Raw genomic sequence first — 20,760 nt, forward strand, 5'->3', positions numbered from 1 at the left:
AGTCAGCTGCTTTTAATGTAGGGAAGGACATGCAACTCACAGCACATCAATAAAAATGCTTCCTGAGGTTTTACCATTCCAGTTTTTTTTTTTAACCATTCCAGTTGCTTTTTTTTTTTTTTTTTTGTATTATGAAGGCACACCGCATAACTGGGGGATACTATTCTATAACTTTACTATCCTGTGGGAGAGATAGTATAATGGTTATACAAGAAGATTTTTATGCCTGAGTCTTCAAGTTCCCAGGCTCAATCCCCCATACCATCATAAGCCAGAGTTAAGCAATATTTTTATTAAAAAAATAAAATAAAGGTCAAGACAGTGGCACACCTGGTTGAATACACACCTTCCCATACACAAGGACCCAGGTTCAAGCTTCTACTCCCTACCTGCCAGGGGGGGGACAATTCATGAGAGGTGAAGCAGGTTTGCAGATGTCTTTCTCTCTCCTTCTGTATCTCCATATCCCCTCTCAATTTCTCTCTGTCTGACCAAAGATAAAAATAGAAAGAAAGGAAGGTGGAAAAAAAATGGGCAAAAATGGCTGCCAACACCAAGCCTTCAGCAATGATTCTTCTGGAAATAACAATAATAATAATAATATATTTGCTGTTCTGTAGAAAAAGTCCACGTGCATAGATTAAGAATATGTCCAGGAGAGTGAGAGGTCTGAGAGAGCTCTGACTAGCTCATCTGAGACTCTGCATTGGTCATCCTGAAACCAATCTTACCAATAAAACCTCTCATGCTCAGACCACTGTGGGTTGGGCTTTCTTCATTTGTGGCAGAAAGCATGCTGGCAGCTAAACTAGAGGTAGAGAGAGACTAAAGGGTGTTAATCTATTTCATAATACCTGTATTTCAGTGGTCAAATCTGTTAGTATTTTGGCAACACCAAGAGTTTATCTGAGTTATGCTTTCATTAAAAGCATACACTTCTATACTACCTCACACATTAAACAACATTTATACAATTACATACTTTCAACATTGTGTAACTAGCTAAAGTCATTTGATATGTTTATACTGTTGGTACATGAACTTGGTTTATTTTTTTCCCTCCCTGAGTCCAAGCCATTACTACCATCTGTCACCAGTTTGCTATGACACTTTTGTTTTCTTTTTTCTTTTTCTTTTTTTTTTCCCCCCTCCAGGGTTATTGCTGGGCTCGGTGCCTGCACCATGAATCCACCACTCCTGGAGGCCATTTTTTTCCCACCTTTTGTTGCCGCCTCGTTGTGGTTATTATTATTGCCATCGTTGATGTTGTTCGTTGTTGGATAGGACAGAGAGAAATGGAGAGAGGAGAGAAGACAGAGAGGGGGAGAGAAAGATAGACACCTGCAGATCTGCTTCACCACTTGTGAAGCGACTTCCCTGCAAGTGGGGAGTCGGGGGCTCAAACCGGGATTCTTATGCCGGTCCTTGCGCTTAGCGCCACATGCGCTTAACCCACTGCGCCACCGCCCGACCCCTGACACTTTTGTTTTCTTACAGCTGGTAGATGCCACCAAAAAAAAAAAAAAAAAAAAACTGAACTGCTGACTCTGGGGAATTTGTTCACTCGGAAGGAAATCGAACAGGACAAACGTTGGCTGGTCTCTCCTTTCTTTGTCTAATACACAAGGAAAACCTGAACACTCAGGAAGCATCCATAGATGTTTATTGAATGAATGTAATGAAACCCAGGAGAAAGTTAAAATCACATTTACAAAGAAAGGCACGTGATTTTATTTCAGCATTCCATGTGAATTTAGGATATTCATTCACATGACAAATATTAAGTGTATTCAGAGGTGAGTGCAGTTATAGTAACAGAAATTGGATCGAAAAGTCTTTGAGCCACATGCAGGTGCAACCCAAACACCTGTGCCACAAAGCCCTTTGCCTAGTCTTGTCAGGTGGTTGGTTGAGCCATGAAATTCAGTACTACTCATCTCTGACGCAGCTTTACCCTCTCAGCTGTCCAAGAGGATTACTGTATTGTCTTGGCTCCTGGCTGAGGTTGGCTTAGATGTGTATTTCTAAAATGTTTATGGCTAGTAAGATTCCAGCCAGAGTGGTGCTAAGCACATTACTGAGATATCATCCCTAATGGGATATGCATTCCAGTGATAAGTTAGTTCTGGGAGACCTATTTATTGGAGTACTAGATTTCCTCCATGCTTTGTAGTAATTTCCTTTCTGTTTCTGGAATTTTGTTTAATGAGAAAGAGAGATCAAGGGATTTTCTGCAATTTGCAAAGTTCTATTTGCTTTTTTCCTTCTTCTTGCTTTGCACGCCTAAGACTGAATTCAGGGCCTCATTCTGAAAGACGAGTGTTCTATTGCTGGACTACCACCAACTTGGCCTTGTTTCTGGCATTTTTTTTTTTTAAATCCCCTGGCCTCCAGCTTCATGGGGGAAGCTTCATGAGTGATGAAGCAGTGATGCAGGTATCTCTCTTTGTCTCTTCCTCTCATCTCTCAATGTCTCTCTGTACCTACCCTAAATAAATAAAAACAACACTTTTAAAATAATAAAATATAATAGTTTAAAGAAAAAGGAGAGAGTAAGAAATTGGGTTGGAGAGGTCACTTGGGGTTATCAGACATGCATGCCTAGGGCTCTACATTCATCCCCCAGTGCCACAAAATTAAAGAAATAAAGCCAAAGCAATTTTATTTAACCTCTGAATAAAATTATCCTTTGGTTGTGCAAGTTTGAAAAGTTGGTTTTTGGTTTTGTGTGTTTCACCAGAGCGCTGCTCCCCTCTGGTTCTGGTGGTGCTTGGGGTTGAACCTTAGATACACAGTCTCTAAATACTAAAGTCTTGGGAGTCGGGCTGTAGTGCAGCGGGCTAAGCGCAGGTGCCGCAAAGCACAAGGACCAGCATAAGGATCCCGGTTCGAACTCCGGCTCCCCACCTGCAGGGGAGTCGCTTCACAGGCGGTGAAGCAGGTCTGCAGGTGTCTATCTTTCTCTCCTCCTCTCTGTCTTCCCCTCCCTCTCTCCATTTCTCTCTCTGTCCTATCCAACAACAACAATAATAGCTACAACAATAAAACAACAAGGGCAACAAAAGGGAATAAATAAATAAAATAAATATTAAAAAAAATTTTTTTTAAAATAATAAAGTCTTTTTCTGTACAACCACTATGTTATCTCCCCAACCCTAAAAAGCATGTGCATCGTTTTTTAACATATTTATTTATTTACTTTTTGTTGCCCTTGTTGTTTTCATTGTTGTTACAGTTATTATTGTTGTTGATGTCATTGTTGTTGGATAGGACAGAGAAATGGAGAAAGGAGGGGAAGACAGAGAAGGGGAGAGAAAGGTAGACACCTGCAGACCTGCTTCACTGCCTGTGACTCCCCTACAGGTGGGGAGCCAGGGGCTCGAACCGGGATCCTTAAGCTGGTCCTTGCACTTTGTGCCATGTGCGCTTAACCGCTGTACTGCCGCCGGACTCCATGTGCATCTTTTTAGAAACAATGTTTTTTTCTGTGAACCGTATTTGCACTCACAGTTTAAGAAGAGTCTTTGGGTGGTCCAGGAGGTGGCACAGTGGATAAAGCACTGGACTCTCAAGCATGAGACTCTGAGTTCAATCCCCAGCTCACATGTACCAGAGTGATGTCTAGCTCTTTCTCTCTCCTCCTATGTTTCTCATTAATAAATAAAATCTAAAAAAAAAAGTTATAAAAAAATCTTAAAAAATAAAAAAAGAGTCTGTGGAATAATAGCTGTGACCACTGGTGGTCCTTCCTACCTACCAGCAGCTGCTGAGGTAGGCTGAGCAGGGTGAATAGGTGCAGACGTCATGCCGTCAGACCTATCCTTTCCCTGAAGCTCAGTGCCAGTACTACGAATCCACTGCTCCTGGAAGCCATTTTTCCTATTATATTCGATAGGACAGAAAGAAACTGAGAGAGGAGGGGGAGATAGAGAGGAAGAAAGAAAGACAGACACCTTTAGACCTGCTTCACTGCCTGTGAAATGTCCCCTCTGCAGGTGGGGAGCCGGGGTTCAAACTGGGCTCCTTGCACTCAGTATTATGCACTCAGTATTATGATGTGTATGGCACTGGGAGGTATCTCAGTAGCTCCCAAGTTTGACTCCCAGTATTTCATGTGACAGAATGATGCTCTAGTCCTTTCTCCTCTCTCATGTTGCTAAGTGAACTATATATTTTTAAAATACTTTTTATATTTATTTATTTATTCCCTTTTTGTTGCCCTTGTTTTACTGTTGTAGTCATTATTGTTGTTGTTACTGATGTCATCATTGTTGGATAGAACAGAGAGGAATGTAGAGAGATGGGGAAGATAGAGAGGGGGAAGAAAAAGATAGTCACCTGCAGACCTGCTTCACCGCCTATGAAGCGACTCCCCTACAGGTGGGGAGCTGGGGGCTCAAACCAGGATCCTTACACCAGCTCTTGTACTTGGCACCATCTGTGCTTAACCGCTGCACTACCGCCAGACTCCCGAATTACATTTTTATATAAAACTCAACACTGAAAAAGGTCCCTGGAACTGAAATTTTTTTCTTCTTTCTGGGCACTCTAGATTTCCATAGAACAAGAAAGATTATCTCTGCTGTTTGGAATCAACACTAGATTTTTTTTTTTAATCAACTAACTTCAGTGTCAAACTACTGAGGAAATATTGATTGTCGATGTCATCTTGAGAGGACCTTTCCACAATTCCCCAAGATAGGTGTTCAACACTTAAAAAAAAAAAAAAACAACCATTGGACCATGCCCTCAACTTGGATCAACAATGGTAGAGAATGTTCCATCCTCCAAAGGGAGGATAGACAGCATACTGTATGCTACATCTGAGAAAGATGGGTCAATATTGGGGGCAGCTTGGAATGTTCCTACTTATAACTATAGAATGTGAGCTCAGATCTACAAGGGATGCTTGTAGATAGGCTCCTAAGTTGAATATGGACCCCAGATCACATCAAATCGATGGGGATTACAGTCAACAATATTTATACCCCTTTCCCATATTAGGGAGCTACTCTCTTCCCCGATCCAGCTTTCTGGTCCTTTTTTCCAGCCATGACATCATCTCCCCAGACAATAACTTAGATCCACCTACATATCAGATTTCAGGCTCAGGGGAAAAAAGAAAAAGAAAAAAAAAACCTAATATAGCCATAGACCCTTTGGAATATAGCTAAAATATGCCTACTAGCTACCTACAAAACAGAGACCCCCTCACCCCCAATTCTTCATCTGCACTATTCCAGCCTTTAGGTCCATGATAGTTCAACAATTTGTTTGGCTTTGTATGTTAACTTTATTTTCAGCCACCAGGTTCCAGATGCTAGCACGTTGCTGACCAGACTTCCCTGGACAGACAACCCCACCAATGTGTCCTGGAGCTCTGCTTCCCCAGAGCCCTTCCCCACTAGGGAAAGAGAGAGACAGGCTGGGAGTACGGATTGACCTGTCAATGACCATGTTCAGCAGGGAAGCAATTACAGAAACCAGACCTTCACCTTCTGCATCCCACAATGACCTTGGGTTCATACTCCCAGAGGGATAAAGAATAAGAAAGTTATCAGGGGAGGGGATGGATACAAAATTCTGGTGGTGGGAATTATGTGGAGTTGTACCCCTCTTATCCTATGGTTTAGTCAATGTTTCCTTTTTATGAATAAAAATTTAAAAAATAAAAATAAAAGAATAATTTTGATGAATTGAGATTGCCACTAAGTCCATACCTGAAATAAAATGTTTCTGTTGTTGTTCTTTTTCTTTTGGGTAATTCTCCTAAATATCCTTAGACTGAGAATCCAAGTGGATTTGATTAAGTAGCTAAAGAATTCCAAATGTTTAGAAATGTGAAATCTATCTAATATTCTTCTCGACTTTCATTTTATGGAGGTCCCTAGAGATAGCATAGTGTTTATTCAACAGACTCTTTTATCTGAGGCTCTGAAGTGCCAGGCTGAATTCCTGGAACAACCATAAACTAGAGCTGAGCAGTGCCCTGATTAAAACACCAAAGCTAGGGCTAGCATTAAGGATCCCGGTTCAAGTCCCTGGCTCCCCACCTGCAGGGGAGTTGCTTCACAGGCAGTGAACCAGGTCTGCAGGTGCAAAAAATAAAATAAAATAAACCAAAGAAAATAAAACAACAAACAAACAAAAACAAGTATATTTTCATTTCATTGGACATTAACTGGAATGGTCCTCACAGTACAGCTTCACTATTTGAAGAATCAGTCCCATTTCTTGACCCAGGAAAATTATACAAATATCTGTTTAGAGAGTGATAGAGACCACAATACAGAAGCTTCTTTCAGTGTAGTGGGGGCCTGGCCCAAACCTGAGCTGTACAAATGACAAAGCAATGGACTTTGCCAGTAAGCTAGTTCACTAGCTCTGAAGGATTTTTCTATAAATGCAACACCAACACAATCAAATTGACATAGTTCTCAGATTACACTTTTGTTTTAGGACAGAAGATGAAGTAGTACATCTGTTTTTTATAGATTGGACTTCTGTTTGAGTTTTGGGAAGAGGCAATTTTACTTCCTTTCAAATGACTGAGAAATAAGTAAGATCCCATTGCTCATTATGGAAGTATATCAATTCAATTTGGCAGTATTAAGTATCTACGCTACCTCATACTTGTAAGGTTTTGGCATGTCCTGCTGGCATTCTTTTCATCATGCACTTGCCAAGTAATGAAAGGTGCTGCTTAAGTAGTATAGCACTCCCATTTGGGTATGGGAAGGTTTAGAGTGCAAATTAAAATAACTCTTACACCTATGGACATCTAATCTTTGACAAAGGAGCCCCAGACTATTAAATGAGGAAAGCAGAGTCTCTTCTGCTGGGAAATTGTGCCAATGCAGTCACATCTGCCATGTTGTCCCCTCAGGCTACTGCTAGTTCCCTGGAGAGTTGGGACATTCTCGGAGTGCCTGTTCAGCCATGTTGTGCCCTCAGGACATTGTCTATATCCCCGCGATATCTGGAGTGCTCTGGTTACTCCTCCCCCCTCCCATTCTCATGAGAGTTATCATCCTATCCTGGAGTGCTCTGGTTACTCCTCCCCCCTCCCATTCTCACGAGAGTTATCATCCTATCCTAGAGTGCTATGGTTACTCCTCCCCCTTCCCATTCTCACGAAAGCTACTCCTATAAAAACCCTTCGTTTTCCGCACCTCGCTCTCTTGCCGGCGCTCCACTCTGGTGTTCAGACGCAGAAAAGGTTACTGCATGAGGCGGCCATTTTCTCTACCTCCACGTGGCCCAACCTGCTTCTCTAACACCCAACTCTGAGGTGCCAGCGCGAATAAAGATTTGTGTTTCCTCTTCGCTCTGGACCCTCTCTCTCTCTTCTCTGCGGCCCGCGCACTACAACATCTGGCTCTACAACACTCTTCAACAAATGGTGTTGGAGAAAATGGGTTGAAACATGCAGAAGAATAAAACTGAACCACTGTACTTCACCAAATACAAAAGTAAATTCCAAGTGGATCAAGGACTTGGATGTTAGACCAGAAACTATCAGATACTTAGAGGAAAATATTGGCAGAACTCTTTTCCGCATACATTTTAAAGACATCTTCCATGAAACTAATCCAGTTACAAAGAAGACTAAGGCAAGTATAAGCCTATGGGACTACATCAAATTAAAAAGCTTCTGCACAGCTAAAGAAACCACTACCCAAACCAAGAGACCCCTCACAGAATGGGAGAAGATCTTTACATGCCATACATCAGACAAGAGTTTAATAACCAACATATATAAAGAGCTTGCCAGACTCAACAACAAGACAACAAATAACCCCATCCAAAAATGGGGGGAGGACATGGACAGAATATTCACCACAGAAGAGATCTAAAAGGCCGAGAAACACATGAAAAAATGCTCTAAGTCTGATTGTCAGAGAAATGCAAATAAAGACAACAATGAGATACCACTTCACTCCTGTGAGAATGTCATACATCAGAAAAGGTAATAGCAGCAAATGCTGGGGAGGGCGTGGGGTCAAAGGAACCCTCCTACACTTCTGGTGGGAATGTCAATTGGTCCAACCTCTGTGGAGAACAGTCTGGAGAACTCTCAGAAGGCTAGAAATGGACCTACCCTATGACCCTGCAATTCCCCTCCTGGGGATATATCCTAAGGAACCCAACAAATCCATCCAAAAAGATCTGTGTACACATATGTTCTTGGCGGCACAATTTGTAATAGCCAAAACCTAGAAGCAACCCAGGTGTCCAACAACCTGAGTGGCTGAGCAAGTTGTGGTATATATACACAATGGAATACTACTCAGCAGTAAAAAGTGGTGACTTCACTGTTTTCAGCCTATCTTGGATGGACCTTGAAAAATTCATGTTATGTGAAATAAGTCAGAAACAGAAGGATGAATATGGGATGATCTCACTCTCAGGCAGAAGTTGAAAAACAAGATCAGAAGAAAAAAAAAAGTAGAACATGAAATAGAATTGGTGTATCGCACCAAAGTAAAAGACTCTGGGGTGGGGAGAATACAGGTCCAAGAAGGATGACAGAGGACCTAGTGGGGGTTCTATTGTTATATGGAAAACTGGGGACTGTTATGCAGGTACAAATTATTGTATTTACTGTTGAATGTAAAACATTAATTCCCCAATAAAGAAATAAAAAAGTCCCCAAACCTAGATATAGACCAGGTCCCATGAGATAGAGCATATGTTCACACGTATCCATAAACTAGGGCAAAATATATACCTGAAAGCAAAAGTACACAATAGTCTACAGTGAGTACCCCCCAACATTTCATCTGCACTATTCCAACCTTTAGGTCCATAATTGTTCAACAATTCATTTGGCTTTGTTCAAGTTCCAGATGCCAGCATGATGCCAACCTGCCGGGATAGCCTGAGGGTGCTTCTTCCCGAGCAAGTGCTCTCTGGGTTGGAGAGAACTCAACTGGAGCCAACCTAGGATGCTGCATGGGAGAGGGATCAGGAACTCATGCCGAGCTAGTGTTGTAGGAGAGAGATCCTGGGACTCTCAGAGCTGGAAGGCAGTCCCAAGTGTGTTAAAACAGAAGAGCAGCAGTATATATACTCGCCAAGTAGGGAGGAAACAGGATGGGACATAGAGAGGGTGGTGTAGTTTTCTTTTACATTTCTCTAATGATAAGTGAAGTGAAGCAAGCATTTCTTCATATATCTGTGTGTATATTTCTTCATATATCTGTGGAATCTCATATATCTGAGATTCCACCTCACCTCTGAGAGAATGGCCTACATCAACAAAACAGGAAATGGGTGGGGATGGAGAAGTTGTAGAGAAAAAAGTCTGCTAGCCTACTGGTGGGAATGCAAACTAGCACTGCCCCTTTGGAAGGCTGTGTAGAGTCCTTAAATAAAATGAAACTACCTTATGATCCAATGATACCATGCTTAGGCAATTATCCAACAGAAACTCAAACACTAATTCAAAGGGACAGTGAATCACTATGCTTATAGCTGCATTATTCACAATAACCAAAGAGTAGGAGCAGCCTAAATGCCCATTGATAGATGACTAGCTAAAGAAGTTACGGGATATGTACTCCATGGAATACTACTCTGCAACCAAAAAGATGATTGTGTCTTTGGAGACAAAATGAATGGAATTGAAGGTGATTATGCTTATTGAAATTAGTAAAGAGATGAAAGACAACTACTGAATGGTTTCACTCATGTGGAATCTAGAGAACTGATACACAAGAACTTCCAAAACAAACAAACAAATAAACAAACAAAAAAGAAGCAAACAGTCTCTAAGACTTTGTGAGAACTATGGTTATTATCACTGGGAAGTGGGAGGGTAGGGATACAGGACATTGGTGGTGTGACACTTTATTCTGTAATCTTACAATCCTGTAACCTACTATTAATTACAAAAAGTGACTAATTGGGGACTGGGTGATGGCACACCTGGTTAAGTGCACAGGTTTCCATGAACATGGATTTGTATTCTAGCACCATAAGGCTCAGTTTCTTGAATGTTTTTTTGTAGTTCTTTTTTTTTTTATAATTTCTTTATTGGGGAATTAATGTTTTATATTCAGCAGTAAATACAATAGTTTGTACATGCATAGCATTTCTCAGTTTTCCATATAACAATAGAACCCCCACTAGGTCCTCTGTCATCCTTATTGGACCTGTATTCTCCCACACCCCCACCCCAGAGTCTTTTACTTTGGTGTAATATACCAATTCCTGTTCAGAGTCCACTTGTGTTTTCTCTTCTAATCTTGTTTTTCAACTTCTGCCTGAAAGTGAGTTCATCCCATATTCATCCTTCTGTTTCTGATTTATTTCACTTAACATGGATTTTTCAAGGTATATATACCACAACCTGCTCAGCCACTCATCTGTTGTTGGACACCTGGGATGCTTCCAGGTTTTGGCTACTCCAAATTATGCCACTAAGAACATATGTGTACACAGATCTTTTTGGGTGGGTGTGTTGGGTTCCTTAGGATATATCCCCAGGAAAGGAATTGCAGGATCATAAGACAGGTCCATTTCTAGCCTTGTGAGAGTTCTCCAGACTGTTCTCCACAGAGGTTGGACCAGTTGACATTCCCACCAGTAGTGCAGGAGACTTCCTTTGGCCCCACAACCTTTTCTGATGTATGACATTCTCACAGGAGTGAAGTGGTATCTCATTGTTGTCTTTATCTGCATTTCTCTGACAATCAAAGACTTGGAGCATTTTTTCATGTGTTTCTCAGCCTTTTGGATCTCGTCTGTGGTGAATATTCTGTTCATGTCTTCTCCCTATTTTTGGATTGGGTTATTTGTTTTCTTGTTGTTGAGTTTGGCAAGCTCTTTATATATGTTGGTTACTAAACTCTTGTCTGATGTATGGCACACAAAGCTCTTCTCCAATTCTGTGAGGGGTCTCTTGGTTTGGGTAGTGGTTTCTTTAGCTGTGCAGAAGCTTTGTAATTTGATGTAGTCCCATAGGTTTAAGATTAGTTTCTTGCGGGGAGTTGGGCTGTAGTGCAGAGAGTTAAGCGCAGGTGCCGCAAAGCACAAGGACCGGCATAAGGATCCCGGTTCGAACTCCGGCTCCCCACCTGCAGGGGAGTCGCTTCACAGGCGGTGAAGCAGGTCTGCAGGTGTCTATCTTTCTCTCATCCTCTCTGTCTTCCCCTCCTCTCTCCATTTCTCTCTGTCCTATCCAACAATAATAACTACAACAATAAAACAACAAGGGCAACAAAAGGGAATAAATAAATAAAATAAATATATAAAAAAAGATTAGTTTCTTGCATTCTTTTTCAAAAGTGTTTATTTTGGTATAAATCAGAATTACAAAATAATTGTAGTAATAGCATGCCCACAGAATTCTCAAGTGTGATATTTTATAAATATCACACTTTTATAAATATCACTCTATATTTTATAAATGCCCATGTTTTATCATAATTCTTCTACCCTTATTTTCTCTGCAATTATGCACAGATGCACATTTTTCCCTGAACTCTTTGAGAATAAGTTTCACATTTGATGTCCCTTTACCTCTATACACACATTCCCTAAAAACTAAGGCTATTCTTGATTGGCTTGTTGTTTTTATTTCATTGATTTGAGCTGACTTTTTTCAGATCAGTAGAGAGATCACAGCACCAAAACTTCCTCCAGTATAGTGGGAACTGGGATTGAACCTGATTCACATACATGGCAAAAACCAGACACACTATCCAGGTGAGCTATTTTGGAACCTATAAAGTCCTTCTTTATCAACAATGTGGAATTAATCTGTAGATATTCAGATTTCTTCAATTATCTAAGTCATGTCCTTACAGCAAGAAAAAAAATTCTAGATTATATAATGCATTTAATTATTACATGTTTTTGGTCTTGTTTTTTATTATTATGAAATAGTTTTTTTATTATTACATAATGTTTTTGAAGAACTCTGGTCACTTATTTTGTAGAGTGCTCTTCACTTTGTCTTGCCTGGTGTTTCCTTGTGATTAAATTCAGATTAGGTGCCGTTGGCAGAAATCCCACAGAATTCTGCATAAGGCAGCACATGATGTCAGTTCACGCTGATTTTGTCTCCTTCTCCTCCTTTTTTAGTTTTTTCACTTGGGTTATTGGAGCTCCAGGCCTGCACTATTCTTCTGCTCTAGGCAAACTTGTTTTTTTTTTTTTTTAGTAGATAAAAGGTGAGAGACAAAGAGAGAGAAAGCAAGATAGAACTGTCCCATCTCTCATAACATTTCCCAGTATGGCTGTTCCTGTGTGGTGGCTGTGGGTTCAAATCTGGTCACTCATTGTATGACTGTGCAAAAGTTTATCTACTAAGCAATTTATGAACATTTGATTAGTCTGAATAATGCTACTATGAGCACCCATGTATTTTCATATGGTCATATGTTTTCCTCTTTCTTTCTTTCTTTCTTTCTTTCTTTCTTTCTTTCTTTCTTTCTTTCCTTTCACCAGAGCACTGTTCAGCTCTGGCTTATGGTGGTGCAGGGGACTGAACCTGGGACTTCAGAGCCTCAGGCATGAGAGTCTGTTTGCATAACCATTATGGTATCTACCCCTGCTCTCTCTCTCCTCTTTCTCTCTCTTTCTTCCTTTCTCTCTCTTCTTTTCTTTTTTTATATTTATTTATTTTCCCTTTTGTTGCCCTTGTTGTTTTATTGTTGTAGTTATTATTGTTGTCGTTGTTGGATAGGACAGAGAGAAATGGAGAGAGGAGAAGAAGACAGAAAGGGGGAGAGGAAGATAAACACCTGCTGACCTGCTTTACCGCTTGTGAAGCAACTCCCCTGCAGGTGGGGGGTGGGCTGGTACCGGGATACTTATGCTGGTCCTTGCGCTTTGGGCATCCTGCACTTAACCCGCTGCACTACCGCCCGACTCCCTCTATCTCTTTTCTTAACCAGCACACATTACTCAGCTCTGGTTTATGATGTTACTGGTGGTTGAACCTGGGGTCTCATAGCCTTAAACTTGAAGGATTTTTTTGAAACCATTATGTTGTCTCCCCGGCCATGGTCATCTATTTTCAATTCTTATAGCTATATTCTCAGGGGTAAAAATTTCTGAGATACACAGTGTATTAATTTGCTAGAATTGTCATAAAAGTATAGCAAACTGGGTAGTTTAAACAACAATAACAACAAAAAGTTATTTTCTCTCCATTCTGGAGGTTCTAAGTCCAAAGTCATAGTGTTAACAGATTTGATTTTTCCTGTGGTTTCCTGAACTCATTTCTCAGGAACTGGCTTCCAGTATCTGGAAACTTTCTAGGTTACTATAAATGTAAATACATACTAGTGAGGGAGGGTGGTCACAGAATTTTAGAGATGGATATAGTTCAATCTTATAACCCATTATTAAATCACTAATAAAAAAATTGAAGACTAAAACATTTCTAGTATTCTTTTAAAAATTATTTTTGTAGGTGTCATTCAGCCTTTAATTGGTCTTTTAGTCTTTTTTTTTACTTATCTTTATTTATTTATTGGATAGAGACAGCCAGAAATCGAGAGGGAATAGGGCAATGGAGAGGAAAAGGGACAGAGACACCTGCAACAGTGCTTCACCACTTGCAAAGCAGGTGGGGCCCAGGGGCTCAAACTAGGGTCCTTGGACATTGTAACATGTGTGCTCAACCAGATGCGCCACCATCCAGCCCATTACTAGTATTCTTTGTAAGAGTTAACATAATAGTATGAAATAGTCTGATCTTGGGAGTAGGAGAGGTTTTTACTTATATTTGTGTTGGAAAGTTGCTTGCTTTTTTTTTTTTTTTTTTTTTGCCTCCAGGGTTATTGCTGGGGCTCAGTGCATGCACCATGAATCCACTTCTCCAGGAGGCCATTTTTCCCCCTTCCTTGCCCTTGTTGTTGTAGCCTTGTTGTGGTTATTACTGTTGTTGTTTATCGTTGTTGGATAGGACAGAGAGAAATGGAGAGAGGAAGGGAAGACAGAGAAGGGGAGAGAAAGAAAGACACCTGCAGACCTGCTTCACTGCCTGTGAAACGACTCCCCTGCAGGTGGGGAGCCAGGGGCTTGAACAGGGATTCTTCCGCCCCTGCGCCACATGTGCTTAACCAGCTGTGCTACCGCCCGACCCCGCTTGTTATTTTTTTTAAAGAAATAATTAGTTGTGTGTGTGTGTCTGTTTTTTGTCATCACCGAGACTTTGCCATTCCACAAATTTTTTTTTCCACATAGAAAGACAGAGACAAAGCAAGAAAACTACTACAGAACTGAAGATTCCTTCAGTGTGGTAGTAGCTGGATTGAAATCTAGGTTGTGACCTTGACAAAGAAAGTGTACTTTCCAAGTGTGCTATCTTGTTGACCCTCAAGAAATGAATTCCTAAGAGGGGGAGAAGCCTCAACTCAAATCTGAGCTTGACTTAATCTTAGGGACCTCTTAACCTCTCTACACCTGCATTTATTTTATAAAATACCAGGGTTAGAATGGCTGATCACTTAGTTCTCTTCCAGCTGTTAATCACTTGATTAAAGGGCAAGAGATATTTACATCTTCATTGCTATTCTTTTAAAAGGGCTGCTTTGGGGCTGGGTGGTAGCACACAGTGCTTGAGCTCATATGTTATAAAGTGCAAAGGTCCAATTTACATTCCCACCAGCAGTGCAGAGGGTTTCTTTTTTCCCCACAACCTCTCCAGCCATGATGTCATGGTTGGAAAAAAGGCCAGGAAACTGGATCAGGGAAGAGAGTAGCTCCCTAATATAGGAAAGGGGTATAAATATTGTTGACTGTAAACCCCATTGATTTGATCTGATCTGGGGCCCATATTCAGCTTACGAGCCTATGTGACGTCTGCATCCCTGTGGATCTGAGCTCTTTTTTTTTTTTTTAATCAGGGCACTGCTCAGCTCTTGCTTATGGTGGTATAGGTGATTTAGCCTGAGACCTCAGAGTTTCAGACATCAGAGTCTGTTTGCAAACCATTATGCTATCTCCTCTGCCCTCTGTCTTGTTTTTAACTGCAGATAGCCAGTTGTTTCCTCCACTCATTGCTTTAATTATTAAGGTAAGAGGCCCCACGCTGGCATACTCAGTAGAGAGCACAGGTTACCAGGGTTGATGTTCCTTTGCAGGAACTCCAGAAGCAGTGAAGCAGTGCCTCTCTTTCTTGCTCCCTTCCCTTACTCTCTTAATTTTTCTGTTTCTATAAAAATAAAAAGGGGGGCACTGGAAGCAGTGAATTCATCATGCAGGCACTGAGCCCTAGTGATAACTCTAGTAACAATAAAAATTAATAAATAAAATGTTGTTTTCGCCGGGCTGGCTTCACGGGTGGGTAACAGACGAACAGGGACTCATGGCTGGGTTGTACGCAGTATCTCTTTATTCATGCAGGACGCAGCACAATCTATACCAAGCTAAGCTAAAACTAATAACTACAAACAATCTTGTCCTTATAAATATACTAGCCCAGTAGGGTGGGAACAGGATGCAATGCAGAGAGGGTGGAGAGAAAAGTGACTGGTGAAAATCAGGGTATGACAAGGAGAGGGGGGGGAGCAGGCAAGAATTCTACCACTGAACCACCAATGCCCTGGAGGGAGGGTGGTGCTTGTTAACAGAGGTTATGTAAATAGAATGAAGTGGTTATGTAAATAGAATAGTGTTAAGCAGGGGGGATTAAACTAATGAAACAGAAGGGGTTTTTAGAAGCATACCAACAATAAAAGACAAAAACTGAGGTAAAATTTTAAGCACAATATTACATAAAATCATTAACCTCTTGAGTTAATAATTATTTATTTTTGCTACATTCATTTCTTCTTTCTTGTCTTTTTTTTAAAAAAGATTTTGTTTATTTATTTATTTATTTATTTATGAGAAAGCTAGGAGGAGAGAGAGAAAAAGAACCAGACATCACTCTGGTACATGTGCTACTGGGGATTGAACTCAGAACCTCATGCTTAAGAGTCCAAAGCTTTATCCACTGCGCCACTTCCCGGACCACTCTTTCTTGTCTTCTTATTAAGAAGAAAACAATAAAATTTCTTATGTGAGATTCCATTAGATCTGGTCCCAAATCAAGAGTTATTTCCAGAAGCAGGATGGGTGAAAGCGTGTGTAGACAAGCACCTAAATCAGTCCTCCTTCCACCACTGTCTTCCTGCACATACTCCTGGGAGGGAGAGATGCTGAAATGACTCTTGAGTGGATATTTGCAAACACAATAAACAAGGCACTCCTTCACATGCGTGATTTTACTGCAATGGTTCTTGTCATTATTGTCTTTTTATTTTCCCTAGTATGCCTTGAGTGCAAAAAGAACAAGGGGAAAAAGCCTAGCAGTTTTGATGGCAGTTTTGGTTTGACTCATCACCCAACTGAAAAGTGTGGGAGTGGCAACTATTTAGGAAACCCCTGTGCTGATGGGCATGGTTGGCTTTGTCTGACTCTCTGCAGTCCAAGTGGTTCTACTTTTCAACTGAGGTCTTCTCCTAAGCCCTCCCAGCCCACCTGTATCCCCCTCACCATTTCTGGAACTTCCTTTTAAGTCTGTGCATACAAATCTAAGCACAAAATCCTGAACTTTAAAGTTTTAATTTATTTTAATTTATTTTTAATGTTTTTATTATCTTCATTTATTTATTGGATAGAGACAACCAGAAATCAAGAGGGAAGGGGGGAACAGAGAGGAAGAGAGACAGAGAGACACCTGCAGCTCTGCTTCACCACTCGTGAAGCTTTCCCCCTGCAGGTGGGGACTGGGGACTTGAACCTGGGTCCTTGTAACATGTGCATTCACCACCCCCCCTTTTTTTTTTTAGCTTATTGATTCCTGCCAAGAAACCAGGCTCAAGCCCATGGTCCTCACCTGTTTCATGAGCAGTGGTGCATTTCTAGATGAAATTAGACAAGATTCAAGCAGTGACTCACAGTGTGATGAGAACTGACCTTTTGGATTGACAATAAGACTCACTCACTGAATTTAACCAGGAGATGCTTGAAATTCTCATTCAGATCAGGGAAGATGGGATTTTATAAGACAGTCTCATAAAATACTAGGCCTAAGAATTGTTTTGATAACTTCTTTTATAAACAATTATTTGAAGGATAAAGAACACTAAGTGGCAAGCGAGGGTAGAAATCAATAAAAGAATATTCTAGTTAGATACACGTTGGAACTATCATCCAAATTACAATATCTAACCTTACCCATCACTTCCTTCAGTTTCAGATCATTCTTTTTTTAAAAAAAAAAAGTCAATAAATGTAGCAAGCAAGAAAAAAGACCTAAGAAGACACCATAAAGTACCTAATCAAATAGTTTCTACTTAGACCTAGATACCCTCCTCACCTACCTCCTATTGCACATCCCTCAATCACTCTCCAAAGCTAACCTTGTCAGACAAAGTAAGGACTACAAAATCTGAATAAGGGCAAGAGAATGGCATACTTTAATGATGACTCTTTAGTCACTACCAAGCCACCCCATCACCTGGGGCCCTAGTCAAGGAGTCCTGGAATTCTCACACAGACATGAGGGGCCTAGACCTCTAATAGATCCCACTCACTACTGTCCCTGGTCATCTCCACAAGAAACTACATAATGGACCCCTCGGTGGGCCCCTATAGCACCTTGCCCTCAATGTGGATTAACAAGGGTGAGGAGTGTTCCATTCTCCTAAGAGAGGTTGGATAGCATACTCTGCCTACTACCCGAGGATGATGGGTCCTGAAAGTGTTGAAGCCTGGAATGCTCCTAGCCATGACTATGGAATGCGAGCTCAGACCTACAGGGATGCAGAAGTTACACAGGCTCCTGTGTTGTCTATGGGGCCCAGATCAAATCGATGGTGTTTACAGTCAACTATATTTATATAATTTTCCCATATTTTGGAGCTACGCTCTTCCCTGATCCAGATTTCTGGCCCTTTTTCCACCTATGACACCACCACCCCCAGGGAATAACTTAGGTCACTGCATATTAGATGTCAGGAGCAAGCAAAAACTAGTAAAGTCATGGGTCCTGTGGAATATACCTAAAATAGACTTACTAGCTTTTTCCGAAATGGAGACCCCAAATCTTCACCTGCAATATTCCAGACTCTAGGTTCATGATTAGTCAACAATTTGTCCTGCTTTATATCTTAACTCTTTTTCAGCCACCAGATTCCAAATGCTATCATGATGCCAACCTGACTTCGCTGGGCAGACAACCCCACCATTGTGTCCTAGAGCCCCATCTCCCCAGAGCTCTGCCCCACTAGGGAAAGAAAGATAGGCTGGGAGTACGGATTGACCTGCCAACGCCCATGTTCAGCAGGGAAGCAATTACAGAAGCCAGACCTTCCACCTTCTGCACCCCATAATGACCCTGGGTCCATACTCCCAGAGGGATAGAGAATGGGAAAGCTATCAGGGGAGGGGATGGCATATGGAGTTCTGGTGTTCTTTCTACCCTCAAGACCCTCCCTGCCTGCAGGGTAGTATTATTAATCCTACCAGTTAAAACCCTCAAAACAATTGCCAAGGAAGTTCCTAACTTTCCAGCTCCATTTTGTCTTTCTCCGCCCCTTTCCTAGCCATTTCCGTTTCTGACTTGCCACTTCTAGGTCTGTCTTTTAAAAGCTTTGGCTCTCTGATCAGTAAAGGTACTGCATTGCCTAGCGCCACGTGTTTGGTTCCTGAGTTGTCTCCCTCCTGTCGCCGAGTGAGTAGCAGCCCAGGCTGGCTCCAGTTGCGTTCTCTCCAAGCCAGAGAGTACACACCCGGGAAGAGGCACCCCCATGCTAGCCTGGCAGGAGGGGAGGAGAGGAGAAAAGAGGAGAGGAGATGAGAGAAAAGAAAGGAAAACTAAAGAAAAGAAAAAGAGAGGTGCTAAATCACCTCTTCACTATCTGTAGAGCTCCTGTGATATCAGCCATGGTGTTTGCATGTGGTATTGGGACTCAAACCCAGGGACTCATGCATGGTAAGGTGTATTCTCTACCTGGTAAGCTGTCTCCTGGTCCCCTAAATCCATTCTTTTACACACACACACACAAACAAGGGGGGATATCAGACGAATTCCATGATGCTTACCTGTGCTCTCAATGGAGATGTTCAGATACTGCTTTTTCCAGAAGAAAGGGGTATGGCCAAGACAAACCATACAATTATTTTTCATGATAGAGATCCTGAAGGAGAAACCAGAAGTGCTTACTATGAAAACACACCCTGCATGCCTGACAAAACCAAAATTATTGCTTTCATCTGAACCTGAGAAAGCTGGTGACTACCAGTTTAATTGTGCTGCGAACCCCCGCAATGCACACCAGGACTTATTAAGTCTCTCTAGAGTGAACCAGGCCTATGAGACAAGATAATCCAATCCTGTGAGTGTGGTAAAACAGGACAGCATATGTATTTTGTGGCTGTTATTATAGTCTGCATGTGCTGGTGATAATTCTGCTCTGTTTCCTGCTGTTCAAATGATTTTGAAATCTTATTGTAATATGACTTGAGATTTTCATATCCTGAGAAAGTCCTCAAGGACATTATCATATCTGATATTTAGCCCAGAGAGAAGCCTCTCCTTTATTTGTGAGAAATTGAATACCTTTTAGGGAAAGATCACAAATAAACCCTTGATTGATGCTGGAATTCTGGAGTCAGACACGCTGGAGTCAGATGTGCTGCCATTGTGCCTTGAGGCCTCCCTGAAGCTGGAATTCTGAAAGGAAGTCTAGCAGACACATTTTACTAAAAAAAAAAAAAAAAAAAAAAAAAAAGTGTTTAAGTTAACAGACCTCATATTTTCCCACACATTCCTTAAGTATTAATTTTAGATACTTATTTTACTTATTACACAAGAGAGAAAAGCATACCATATACCAGAGCTCCTGCCTGGCATATGTGGTGCTGGAAATGAAACATGGTGCCTCAGGCTCTCAAGGCCTATATTTTACCAGCTATAGGTCACTAAAGTCATATTTTAACTCTCTAACGTACTTTCAAATAATCCGAAGCACTTCAGTTGTGCTTTTTAGAGTACTGAAAGGACAATGTAGGAGAAAGACAGCACTATGATCTTCATTTTACCATGTCATAAATTCCATGTTAACATTGAGATATATACGATGTGTGTGGTGTTATGTTAGTTTGGGACATCTCCCATTACAAGTGAGCAAAAGCTCTTTTTTTAAAAAAAAAATTATATTTATTTATTGGATAGAGACAGCCAGAAATCAAGAGGGAACGGGGTGATAGGGAGAGAGACAGAGAGACACCTGCAGCCCTGCTTCACCACTCATAAAGCTTTCCTCCTGCAGGTGGGGACCGGGGGCTTGAACTCGGGTCCTTGCGCATTATAATACACACGCTCAACCAGGTGCGCCACCACCCGACCCTGCAAAAGCTCTTAAGAGAGATTAAGTAGGGGGCGGGCAGGGTGGGGAGGAGCGCACCGGGTTAATTACACATAGTGTGAAGCACAAGTACCTGCACAATGATCCTGGTGAGCCCACAGCTCCCCACCTGCGGGTGGGGGGTGGGGGTAGGGGGATCACTTCACAAGAGTTGAAGCAAGACTGCAGGTGTTTCTCTGTCTGTCTCCCTATCTCTCTCTGCCACTCTCAATTTCTCTCTGTTCTATCTAATAAAAAAAGGGGGGGGGGGGAGTCGGGCGGTAGCGCAGCGGATTAAGCGCACGTGGTGCAAAGCGCAAGGATCTGTGTGCCTAAGGATCGCGGAGGTTCTTCTTCTAGCGTTTGCGGTTAGAGCCCCCGGCTCCCCACCTACAGGGGAGTCACT

At 41.6% G+C, this 20,760-nt stretch overlaps 1 long non-coding RNA gene across 1 annotated transcript in view; it reads right to left on the reverse strand.

Moving 5' to 3' along the window:
* LOC132536919 (uncharacterized) overlaps positions 1-19,370 on the reverse strand; it is a 76,215-nt gene extending 56,845 nt beyond the window's left edge. Inside the window, exon 1 of the long non-coding RNA XR_009548449.1 lies at positions 19,051-19,370. This is a non-coding gene — a long non-coding RNA (uncharacterized LOC132536919). The remainder of the gene's footprint in view (positions 1-19,050) is intronic.
* Positions 19,371-20,760: the final 1,390 nt, after the last annotated feature.

The sequence above is a fragment of the Erinaceus europaeus genome, chromosome 2 (assembly GCF_950295315.1).
Source record: "Erinaceus europaeus chromosome 2, mEriEur2.1, whole genome shotgun sequence".
NCBI lineage: Eukaryota > Metazoa > Chordata > Mammalia > Eulipotyphla > Erinaceidae > Erinaceus > Erinaceus europaeus.